Genomic DNA, 12,967 nt, shown 5'->3' with positions numbered 1-12,967 from the left:
TCCTACTTATCATATCAAACATCATCATCATCATCTCTCTCCCACCCAGATTACCTAAAACAGTTCTTATGGAGAGAAAAAAATCCAAACACCCCATCAAGGACATACAGGCCAGAAATCTTTAGTCAGCATTTGTATCCATCTACAACTTGATCAGACTTTAAGCTCCAGCTTCTTTTTGGGTCCCAATGTACATTGGCGTCTACACTGTCTGGTTTCTCCTTCTGTCTCAACCTGCCTGGGAGCTTCATTTACAGCAATGAAATCTCAAGAGCATAGAGGCCCACCCTTACCGTCCCCAGTTTTGCCCTTCTTGTTCCCACCATGGGATTCTACTCTTTTCACCTCAATGAACAAGTTCCAACCTTCATGTCTCCTAACACTGGAGCCCTTGCTTAGTTTCTGGTGGAGGGAGGGATGGAACAGGATGAGCATCTCAGTTTGGAGGATGAATTTACAGATCATAATCTACCCTCCGACTCCCGAAGGATTCACCTGTCTGAAGGAGAGAAGGTGGGGTACAGAGGAGAAGGGTTGGGTATCTTGAAGCAGGAGGCAAGCGAGAATGAAAGGAAGAGATTGCGGAGTGGGTTCCCAGACACTCCAGGCTCCTGTCTCTCCCTAATCTAACTTGTATGTGTCTACTCCCTGCGTGATCAGTGTCACTATCTGAGTGTCACTGAATGGGGGGGGGCGCTGTCTACTGGGAGGAGGGGGCAATGTCTGCGTGCCTGTGTGGTGGATGCATGGAGATGTGTGGTGGTCACTGTAGTAACCCAAGAAACAGAGATGCAATTGCAGGTCTGCTCCCCTCAACAGAGTGGGGAGGGGGGCAACAGGAAAGCCCCTTCCCAGGATTAAAAGGGTGAGGTGACCATCAGAGAGAGAGAGAGACAGAGAGACACAGACACAGAGAGAAACCTCCATGGGGAGCTCTTTCCAGAAGGCTCGGTTTGGGACTGCCCAAGGCGAAGGGAAGGGGAGCAGGTCAGCCTGAGTAGGGACTAAGGGGTTGGGGATTAGGGATCCCAATGTCTTTGAAGAGCTAAGTGGACAGGACCCCGGCCAGTGCGGCAGCACTCCTCCATCAGGGCCAGGGTCTTACCTTGGGTCCGAGGCGGAGTGGCCCCTTGGACGGGCCGCGGGGCAGCAGGACAGATTGGACCGACGGGGCGGGCAGGAGTGAGGAGCGGAGCTCAGTGACGGGCAGAGCCAGGACTCTTAAACCCGGATCTGGGATCAGATAAGGGCTTGTCAGGGGCCGGGGCCGGGGTCGGGCCGGCCGGGGGCAGAGCTGGGCCGGGCCGGGCCGCCCCCTCCCTCCGCAGCACCAGAGCCAAACTTTGAGTGAATGGGCCCAGAGGGGGGGCTGGGCGGGCGGGGCGGGGGGGTCTGGACCGACCAATGGGAGAGTGGAGCGCCAAGCCCAAGCGGTCGGGATTGGAGGAGCGTGGGCAAGGGGCGTGGCATAGTGGGCAAGGAAGCGGAGACCCAGACAGTTGGAGGCGCAGAAACACCCAAAGACAGAGACCCAGACAGAGTCAGGGAGAAAGGGAGATGAAGAGACGATACATGGAGCGATGGAAGCCGAGCTGGCAAGGTGACAGGGGAAGAAAGAAAGAAGAAAGACGGTGGTATCCAGAGTGCAGCAACCAGAGAGGGAGCGGCGAGGGCGGGGCTGGGGCCCAGTTAATGAAGTGGAAATGAATTCAGAACAGGTCCACTGGCCCAGCGAACTGCTCCTAGGACTGTGATTGGGCAGACGAGGCCTGGGCTCTGGGGCATGGGACTCATTCCATAGTGTTTTCCTGATTTTCACCGCTTGCTAAGTAGTGCTGGGTGGGAAATGCTCAGAATATCACTCCCACCAAACAGAGGCTTCATGTGGCAAGGAAATAAAAGGCAGTAAAGGGTGGCAGACACTGAAGGTTTGCGGAAAGGCGAAAGCTCACTTCACTTCCCCGTAGAGATGGGAGGGAAGAGAGGATATCTGCTAAGTAGTCCCAAAGGATGAAGAGGATTCAGGTACTAGGAGATGACAGGAAAGACACTGGAGGCGGAGGAACCAAGCCACGAAAATGTAAGTCTGCTTGGGACCTCTGCATCATACTGTTCCCACTAACTAGAATACACAGTGGAGGTCTCCACCTTTTCATCACCAAGGACTGCTTTCATTATCTCAACACACGTTTTGAGAGATTTTTTTTTAATCCACAATCTCCACTCTTGGCATTTATTACAGAAGAAAATAATTATTTCTCCATATTCATTCATCAGAGACAATCAATACCAGTGTTACTGTGTGGAGCATGTATAGAAAACAAACTAGAAAGCTTATCTTCTAAAGAGTACATGATAAGTTATATGTACTTTTCATAAAGCCCTCATTGGAGCTGGGATGTTACTTGTGGTAGAGCATTTGCCTACCATGCACAGGACCCTGGATTCAATTCACACACACACACACACACACACACACACACACACACACACACACAGAATGCCCTCATTAGGGAATTAGTAAGCTAAAGGTTAGGTCCCACAGACGTAGCTTGTGCTAAGGAAAAGACCTATACTAAATACAGAGCAGTTCTGGTGCCATCCTAAAATTTTCTGTGGGGGAGGGGGGTCCGGTCGTGGGGCCTGAACTCTGGGCCTGAGCACTGTCCCTCAGCTCTTCAGCTCAAGGCTAGCGCTCTACCACTTGAGCCACAGCACCACTTCTGGCTTATGTGGTGCTGAGGAATCAAACCCAGGGCCTCAGGCATGCAAGGCAAGTGCTCTACCACTGAGCCACCTTCCCAGCCTCCATCCTAGAATTTCTATAGGCAATAGAAAGCAGTTGAGAGATCAGCAGGGGAGGCAAAACTATGCATAAGATTAGGAAGTGTAATCTAGAAGTAGGCAAGCCAGTGTGAGCAAAACAGAAACTATATGCAACTATATATTACTTTCTATATGAATATATAGAAAATATATGAATATATAAGAATATACATATAGAAAGTAATTGCAATAATGTAGGCAGTAATTGCAATAATTAACTGCAATACATAATTTCAATAATTGATGTGGTAATGGTTATCAGAGAAAATAGACTGAAATCTAGCAATCTAGCAATCAGGTAAACTATGATATCATTAGTGGGAAGAGCTAAACTGGTAAAGGGACTGAAATAAGGGAAGAAATTGATGGGTTTGGAGCTGGAAGGTGTGAAGAGGAGTCAGAGGGGAGGAAGGAGCTTGCTGCTGCCAAGACAGAGTGTATTAAAGCTTTGAATGAGAGCAAGAGAGTTCCCAACAAAGATGGTACATAATGGAAAGCTAACCTATACAGAGAATAAGAAAGACTTGCATTTAGAGAACAAGGAGAGCCCCCCCCCCTTTAAAGAGACAGAGAATCCACCAAACAGGCAGAAAGGAGACAGAGCATGGGAGGTCAGAAAAGCCAAAGACACAAGGAGGCTGTAACAATGTCAGTGGATACAAAGAGAGGAAGCATTGGATTTGACAATAGGAAAGACAAATAGTGATATTCAAGCGCAGTTTCAAGAAAGTGACCATGGTGGAGCGAGAAAGTGTAGCCTATACTTCACACTAGCAAGTAGAGTTTGCCCTTTCAAGAACTCTACTAAGAAAAGAGAGAATGAATAGAAGCTAAAACTATGTACTAGAAACGACCTTTCCACTTTTCTTCAAATTTCTAATAACCTCTGTTCCTGTGTCAACAGAAATTCATGGCCATGGTGAGATGGTCTAAAGACCATCCTGCTGGGCTGTCACACAAGATTTATTTTTAAAAAATCAAAGAAATATTTTCCTACATGGTAATCAACAAACTTAAAGTGACATCGTTTAGAATGTGCAAACTGTTTTCTTATCCTAAGTTTTCTTTCCTCTGCTTTGGTTATCAAGAACACAGTAAGACTATGTGAGTACTTGAATAGATCAGAAGACAGCCATGAACATTTTATTACACAGAACTTAAGCACATCTATCTGAAAATTCTTCAGTGAAGTTACACCTGCACTAATTTTAGAAACTACTCGTTTGTTGATAATTTTGACTTGCAGAATTTTTCCCTGAGGACAAAGATTATCACTCCCAATGTAATTGCAGACCCTGAATATAAACTTGATTGGAAAGATAAAAAATAAATAAAGTTTGTTTATGTGACTACAAAATACAGCTATCCAAAAAGAGCTAGCAGAATAATTACCCAGAAGGCTGGGTCTTTATTATACACTCTTTGAGTCATTAATACCCATGCCAAGCAAATAATACTATTGCAGTTTTATCACAAAAAAGTAAGTTCAGTTAAGTTACCCCAAATATGGACAGTCCAACCAATGTGTAAAAGGTTACACTAAAATGGAAAAATGTTACACTAAAACACACATAATTCCTACAATCACCCTGGTTCCTTTCAGAAGCTTGAAGGAAACAGGAAAGCAATATCAAAAAGATCTCTAAGGGCCCACAGTCCTGGCATTCAGAGCTTACAAGCACTCAGAGGATCTGGTCAAACTCCAGTATAAGATGAAGAATAGATGAGAAGCAAAAATACTATAATAATTTATGGAATCATTAATAGACACTTACATATTTACTATTTTTCCAAAAACATCCAAGCATTTAGCTTCAACTACTACCCAGGTGTCAATACATGTAGCCTCCTGGATATCCATTTCAAACTTAACACATTCAAATCAGAACATGTCATCTTGCTCCCAGGAGTACTCAAGTATGAGCAAGATAGATTATGAGTATGAAAAACAGATAGATGATAGATGTCATATATAAATATGAATTTATTCATAGATGAATATAGTATAAAGAAACCCACAAAATCCCATTTTAAAAGGGAGCGTAAGGGAAGTGAAAGGGATTTAATAGAGGGGGTAAACTTGTTCAAAGTACACTGTATGTGCCTATGGAATTATCATAATAAAAACCCCTTGTATGCCAATCAAAAAAAAAAGTGTCCCTCTTTATTCTCTACCACATTACCATCATCCAACTGGAAACTCAGCAGCCATCCTAGACTATTCTTCCTTATCCAATCAATACATCTACTTTCTAAACCACTCTAGGCTATTATCATTGCTGTGGTCCAAGATACCATCACCCTCACACCAGAGTTACTGCAGCAGCTTTCTCACTGGTCTTTCATGCTTTCTCCACTCTGATGATTATTCTGGTTATGAATTTCTTTATGCAAAAGTGATTAGATGTCAATAGTGTATATCTTTTGGAAAAGCAAATCTGACTTTGACACTCCCCAGTGCCATTGCCAGTTTGCCCATCAGTAAAATCCAAGCTCCTTACCATGGAACAGAAGGCCATGGATAACCTGGACCCGGCACCGTGCACCCTGTCTTCTTCCACTGAGTCTGCACTGTCAAACCTATAGCCACTCCTCCTCAATACCCATGGATCAGTCTTGTATTTGTGTTTTCTTTCTGTAATTTTGCACTTTGTCTCTTACATTGTGTCTCTGAGTGCTATCCAAACTTCTCTTTCAAACCCTACACAGTTTTTGGAGCTTCAGCTTCCATGATTGTGGTCATCTACAGGGGATTTCCACCCCTGCACCTGACAGGCCTTAAACTGAACTCATCATCTTCCTCCCAAGGCTGGAAGAACTCATGACTTCCTTATTTCTTCTTACTCTTGGTCAAACAGACTAAGAAACTAAAATTAAACTTTAATCTTCATCTTTACCCAATATCTCATTCCTGGGCATGTTGGCTGATGAAGCTATCAAATTTTGTTAGGTCTCCTGTAGTTACATCTTTCCAGAATGATGTTCTCCATTTCCATGACTTCTCCCAAGATTGGGAAGATCACAACCAGCTGAGGACCTGACCACCTTTCATCCTGCTCCTCCATCTCAATGAAGAAGCAAACTTTTCATTAAATCAATTCCTGGAGCCCAAACCCTACACAAATGTTCCACTCAACACTTGGGATAAGCCAGAAGAGAAGAGAAGAGAAGAGAAGAGAAGAGCATCTGCTAAAACTCAGTGGTGTGAGGTGGGAATGGCAATTAGATTTTTAGACATTCTAGAACATGAGGGGAATGAGGTTGTGGGAAAGTATACAGCCAGCTTCAACAGCATTATCATGTTTTAATCTTACCAGAGGACAGTAAATTGAGTTTTGATTCTTAAATTATGTTTTATAATATGTACACATATCTATCATCTATAGTCCTCTGCATATATGAAATGTCAGGGTGTGTGTGTGTGTTGTGTATGTGTGTGTGTGCACTATCCCTTAGCATTTTTGCTCAGGGTTGGTGCTCTACCACTTGAGCCACAGCTTCACCTCTGGCTTTTTGATGGTTAATTGAAGATAAAGTGTTTCATGTGCTTTTTCTATACCAGCTGGCTTTGATCTGTGATTCTCAGATATCAGCCTCCCCTTTGGTTTCAAGTGTGAGCCACTGGCACCAGACAGTTTTTAATTTTGTTTAAAATTTCTTTCTGTCTGTCTTTTTCATAGTTTAGACTCAGGGCTTTATGTTTACAAGTGATGATCCATGGGTGTGAGTTATGCTTGCTTGCTTGCTTTTTTTTTTTTTGGCAGTACTGAGGTTTGAACTAAGAACTTTGCTCTACCACTTGAGCTATTCTCTCAGCATCAGCTCTTAATTTATAAGGTTTTGGTTTGGTTTCTGTTTTGTTTTTCCAAGAGAGAATTTCTAGAACAGTCAGCAGGAGCCCAATAAGTAATTAGAGATATGAGCTCAAGAAGTTAGTATCTGTGAGTATTTACTGGGCACAGTAGACCTCAAAAAAGGGAAGATGAGGTTCAGGGAAGTTAGAGGCTTGCTTACAGTAACAGTGTTAGATCTAGGATTCCAACCCTTGAGCCTGAAGCTTGTCACAAAGGGACACTAGAGGAGATTTGCATGATTTAAGCAAAATCTTATTTTACAACTAGAGGTTATGGCTCCTGGCCACATGTTGAGTTTTTTATTCCGAGAGTTGTTTTGGTTTTTGTTGTTGTTGTTGTCGGGCATGGGGCTTGAACTCTGGGCCTGGGCACTGTCCCTGCACTCTTCAGCTTACGGCGAGCACCCTACCGCTTGAGCCACAGCACCACTTCCAGTTTTCTAGTGGTTTATTGGAGATAAGAGTCTCAGAGATGTTCCTGCCCGGGCTGGCTTTGAACCAGATCTTCAGATCTCAGCTTCCTGAGTAGTTTAGGATTACAGGTGTGAGCCAATGGAGAGTTGGCCCTATTTTCTTGGGAACCATTTCTTACCTGTAAAATTAGGGCTACTCCTAGATCACCTCTAGCTGTCAAATAACTATCATGTAAGGTGTAAATTCTGCTCTTTCTCTTCTCAACCATGTAAAGCAAAATGGACGCATGACTGAGGCAGCTTTGGGTCATCTTCCTCTTCTGAAAATACCCAGAATGACAGCGAGTATCTCGCCCCCAGCTCCCCGGCCAGGCCTCCACTGCCCTGTAGCTGTGCTCTGCTTCTCCCCTGTTCACTCCAGCCTCCAGCTATGGTCATTCACCACATCCATTGCTTTTACCATATCCACCCTCTGCTTGGGATTTTCTAAAGTCCCATCTCCTTTGAATTTGGACAAGTTGTTACATCCTACTCAATTGGCTTTGCTGCTCCATTAAGCTCCTCCTCAGCTATCTTCCCCTTCCACCCCCAGCTTCTGCCCCAGAAGTCTCATGACCTTCCTCATAGAGCCTGTTCCAAATTAGCTGACCCCAGGGCTTGCTACAAAGACAGCTGCTGAGGCGGCAAGCTAAGGGCTGCTGTGCGTTCATCCTGTCAGTCCTTGCAACCCTGACTCAGAACTGTTTGGTGGAGGAAGGGAACTCCACCTCCCCACCCCCATCAAAAAAAAGTCCTACCTCCTGTCCAAATTACTTGCTGTAAGAAGTACCTCACAGACAGCAGGCTGCTTTTGCTATTTTTGTCCCACCATTCTTGATAGACCAGCAGACTGGTCTCAATTGTGGCCTTCCTGACCCCAATATTCTCTGTTTCCAGTCTCTCCTGTCACAACTCTGCTGACATGTCTGGATCGATTCCTTGAAGAGAGGCTTTCATTCCTCAGTATGTAAATGCTAACATCTTGCCTATTTTTCTGTATCCTGGTGCCTAGGAAAATTTTGTTTTCTCCCACCTCAGTTCAAGCTTTGTGATAAGCAAGGAACTAAATAACAGGTAAAGGCTGGGATCTGCAAGGTCAGTAATTCAGGTGAGAGAGTCATGGTCTCCCAGACAGTCAGGGCATGAAGGCAGGGGGATGGTTGCAAGCATTTTCTAGGCACTGCCAGCCTGGTGATTCTCCCTCCAGCAAAGGGGAGGCAGTGCTATGCAAATGAGTCCTTGCCCCAGAGTTTGGTTTCTTCTCCCTGAGCTCCTGGCACAGTGGAGCCCACTTGAGTGGCCACTTGGCAGAACAGAGAAGGGCAGGCTAGCAGTCCCAAGGCTCGGGTGACAGGGCCAGGCCCAGGAGACAGGGATGTTGACTGGGGCTTTAACAGCACTCTTGATGCCAATCTCGGGCTGAAAACCTGATATTTCCACTCTAAACAACAAGAAACACAGGCAAGAGGTTGGGGAGAGGAGGGTAGTGTACCAGGAGAGCCCCCTGCAGGTCTTACTGGGTGGTGTCTGAGCCCAGCAAGGTGGCACAGGCTGGACAAGGCTTTCATGAGATCCCTGGGATAATGATGATGGTGATGGTGATAGTAATGATGCGGATGATGATCGTGATAGTCATGATGATGATTACCAACCTTGATAATGAAGAAGTGGAGGAAGAGGAGAAGGAGAAGGAGGAGGAGGAAGAGGAGGGGGAGGAAGATAATAGCTCACATTTCCTGAGTATTTACAATGTGTCACAATTTGCTTCATGTAATCCCTGTGACAGACCTCAATAGAAGTTTGTGTTCTGGTTCTGCATATAGTGTCCTTCCAAAAGGCTTTTGTGTTAAAGGCTTGGTATAGCTGGTGGCACTGTTAGATGTGATTGGATCATGCTGTTCTTCACTGGGCTTATCCACTGATGTGTTCGTATTGAATGGGCTATCAGGAAGGTGGGACTCAACTAGAAGAAGGAGGTCAGTGGGGGATATGCCCTGGAGAGATACACCTTGTTCTCTCTCTTCCTCAATCCTTATCCCTTTTTTCCCTCTTCTCTATTCTGGACACTATAATTTTACATTTGCATGCTATTCCCTGCTTTTAATTATTTTCCTGGGACCATAGCCTGAGCATTGGAGATATAGCCAGTGGCTGAACACTAGCCCAGTATGCACAAAGCCCTAGATTCAAACTTCAATGCTGCAAAAAAAAATCTTAAACTTCTCTGGGGGGGAAATTAGCACTGAAATATTCCCCCACCTTTTTTTTTTTGGCAGTACTGAGGTTTGAATGCAAGGCCTCATGTTTGATAGGCTGGTACTCTACCACTTGAGCTATGCCTCCAGCTCTAGTTTTTCCTAATTGTTTTGGAGATAGAGTCTAGAAAATTTTTTTGCCTGGGTTGGTCTCAAGCCACAGTTTTCCAGATCTCAACCTCCTGCCTTTTCTTGAGTTTTTTAGGTCAGCATTCCTGCAGCTATGTATAGTCAGAATCAACTTATAAGAAGATTTTTATGTCCTGCTTTTTAAATGTAACAGTGGCTCTCTATACACATTTGCATATATAAACATAGCAATGATGTGCTTTCTAGTAATGTACTATATTGCTTATAAGATTTTTATGTAACAGTGTATCTATATACACATTCACATATATAAACAGAGCGATGGCAGACTTTCCAGTAACCCACTATATTGTATTTCATATTACTGAAGTGATACAACATTGCAAAAAGAACATGGATCTGACAATGCTGGCAAGCAGGAACTTATTGAAGGTGGGCATCCAAAATGGCAGAGCCCCTTTGGAAGCCAGTTTGGCAGTTTCTTCCAAGACTAAATATACTCTTAGCACACGATCCAAGCAACCATGCTCCCTGCTATCGACTCAAAGAAGAACTTCAGTCCAAAAAAGAAACCTGCACATTACTGTTTATAGCAACTTCATTCATTCCTAATTCAGTGAATGGACAAATGAACTGCAGTACATACTAACAAAGGTATAATATTTAGCATAAAAAATGAGCTATGAAGCCTAAAAAGACAGCACCAGTGGAACCTGTAATCCTAGCTACTCAGGAAGCTGAGATCTGAAGATTGCAGTTCCCAGCCAACTGTTGGCAGGTAAATCTATGAGATTCATATATCCAATTAACTATAAAAAAAAAAAGCCAGAAGTGAAGCTGTAGCTCAAGTAGTAGAGTGTTAGCCTTGAGCAGAACAGCTCAGTGACAGTGCACAGGCCCTGAGTTCAAGCCCCAGGATTGATGTACACACGCGCGCGTGTGCGCGCGCACGCGCACGCACACACACACACACACACACACACACACACGATATGGATCTGCCTGCCAGGCATGGTAGACATGCTGTAATCCCAGCTACTTTAGAGACAAAGACAAGAGGATCTCTGTTAGAAGCCAGCTCCATCCCAGTTAGTACAAGATCTTATTTGAAAAACCTACTAAAAGGGGGGAATAGTTGAACTGGTAGAGCACTTAACTAGCAAACACAAGGCACTAAATCCAATCCCTAGTACTACCACAAAGTAAATAATAAATAGAAAATGCATGATGTGCCCCAACCTTAAATGCATAAGTAAAAACAGGCAACTGAGAAGTTACATATTATACCATTCCAACTATCTGACATTTGGGGGATAAACCAGAACTATAGAGATAATTAAAGGATCCATTATTGCCAGGAGTTAGGGGGAGAACAGGATGAGCAGCTGAACACAGAGGATATTCAAAGCAGTGAAAAACACTCTATACAAGATGGTAATGATAGATACATGTCATTATACACATGTCTAAACCCTGGAATGTACAACACTAAAAGTGAACACTCATGTAAACTATTGATTCTGGGTGATTGTCCTGTGTAAATAGAGGTTTGTTGATTGTAACTAAGGTACCACTTTGGGGGTGGGGATATCAATAGTGGGGGGAGGTCATATGTTGCAATGACAGAAGACACATGGGAAATCTTTGTATCTTTCTCTCAAATTTCCCTGTAAACCTTAAAATCTCTTTTCTTGAAAAAGTATCTTTATATGCTTGTAATCCCAGCGTTTAGGAGGCTGAGGAAGGAAAATCTTGAGTTTGAGATCAGCCTGACCTACATAGTAAGACCTTATCTCAAAAATTTCTTTCCTGGGCTAGGAAGGTAGCTCAGTGGGAGAGTGCTTGCCTAGCATGCATGAGGCCCTGGGTTCGATTCCTCAGTACCATTAAACAGAAAAAGCTGGAAGTGGTGCTATGGCTCAAGTGGTATAGCGTTAGCCTTGAGCTGAAGAGCTGAGGGACAGCGCCCAGGCCCAGAGTTCAAGCACCACCACTGACAAAAAGAAAAAGAAAAAAATCTTTTCTTGGGTTGGGCAGGTGGCTTAGTAGTAGAGTACTTGCCTCACATACATGAGGTCTTGGGTTCAATTCCTCAGCATCAGATGAACAGAAAAAGCCAGAAGTGGTGCTGTGGCTCAAGTGGTAGAGCTCTAGCCTTGAGCTGAAGAGCTCAGGGACAATGCCCAGGCCTAGAGTTCAAGCCCCATGACCGACAAAAATAAATAAATAATAAGTAAATAAATAATTTTCTTTTAAGCCATAAGGGTAGTGACACAGGTGAGTGAGTTCGTCTCCTATCTCTTTGTCCAACACTGGGGCATTTGACAAATGATTTAACTGTTCTCTATTTTAGATTCCTCATCTGTAAATGGAAAAACTAATACCTATCTCATAGGATTGTTATGTGAATGTAAGGTATGTCTCTCCTTTGTAGCTAATGCTCAGTGAATTATTAGCAGCAACAATAGTCTGTATTCTGCATCCTACTCCTCCCCCCACCCCACCATGAGATCATGAAGTTCTCTTGGGCAGGGACTTATTCATTTCTGCAACCACTTACATCTAGCCCATTGCCTGGCACTTGGGATCTGAGCCCTAACCTTAACTTTACTCTCTGTCATCTGAATTCTTTCCCAACATATTTGCAATTAATCAAATACATTTTAAAGCCCTTTGGTGTGCATTGCCTAATTTGATCTGCACACTGAGGGAGTTGGCAAAAAGAGGCTGTTTGCACACGCTCACAACCTAACAACAGTGGCTTACAGAAAACCTCCATGGGTCACATCACAAATCACTGAAAAAGATTAGAGCCCCTGATGCTGCCTCCATTCCTCGCCTCTGGTATCTTTTTGCTCTCTAACTGCTTCCCTCTGTATCCAAAGCCTCTTTTAAAAATAGACCCCAGAAGCCGGGCTCCGGTGGTTCATGCCTGTGAGCTACTCAGGAGGCTGAGCTCTGAGGATCACGGTTCAAAGCCAGCCTGGGCAGGAAAGGCTGTGAGACTCTTTATCTTCATTTAACCAACAGAAAACCGGAAGTGGCGCTGTAGCTCAAGTGGTAGAGCGCTAGCCTTGAGCTGAAGAACTGAGGGACAACACCCAGGCCCAGAGTTCAAGACCCACGACCGACAAAAAAAAAAAAAGACCCTAGAGCTGCACCTGCACCCAGAGGTCCATGTTAAAAGTGGTGAAATGCATGCTGCTAACAGACGGCCTTCTGACATCCTAGGAAATGGTAAAAAAAAAAAAAAAAAAAAGTGGGGCCTGATCATCAGCAGGTGTCCCAATAATCAGCGTGTTTTGGTGGCCTGGCCCACTGGAGGGGCGGGACATCAAGAAGCGAACCTTACCACTGCTCCACAGACTGGGCCACCGGAGGGGGCGGGGCCTGCCGCAGGGGGTGGGGCCTGCCGCCAAAGGGGGGCAGGACATGCTGCTGGAGGAGGTGGGGCATCCAGCCCCACATGCTGAGCTGCCTATTGGGATTGG

General features: G+C 44.5%; 1 protein-coding gene across 1 annotated transcript in view; it reads right to left on the bottom strand.

Annotated features, from left to right (window-relative positions):
• The window catches only part of Kcnj10 (potassium channel, inwardly rectifying subfamily J, member 10), a 31,136-nt gene extending 29,797 nt beyond the window's left edge, over positions 1–1,339 (bottom strand). Inside the window, exon 1 of the mRNA XM_013030545.1 lies at positions 1,106–1,339. The gene's annotated coding sequence lies outside the window, so the exon portion shown is untranslated. The remainder of the gene's footprint in view (positions 1–1,105) is intronic.
• Between the last annotated feature and the right edge of the window lie 11,628 nt (positions 1,340–12,967).

Source organism: Dipodomys ordii, unplaced genomic scaffold, assembly GCF_000151885.1.
Source record: "Dipodomys ordii isolate 6190 unplaced genomic scaffold, Dord_2.0 Scaffold131, whole genome shotgun sequence".
In the NCBI taxonomy this organism is placed as follows: Eukaryota; Metazoa; Chordata; class Mammalia; order Rodentia; family Heteromyidae; genus Dipodomys; species Dipodomys ordii.
This window is presented reverse-complemented; position numbering and strand designations above follow the sequence as displayed.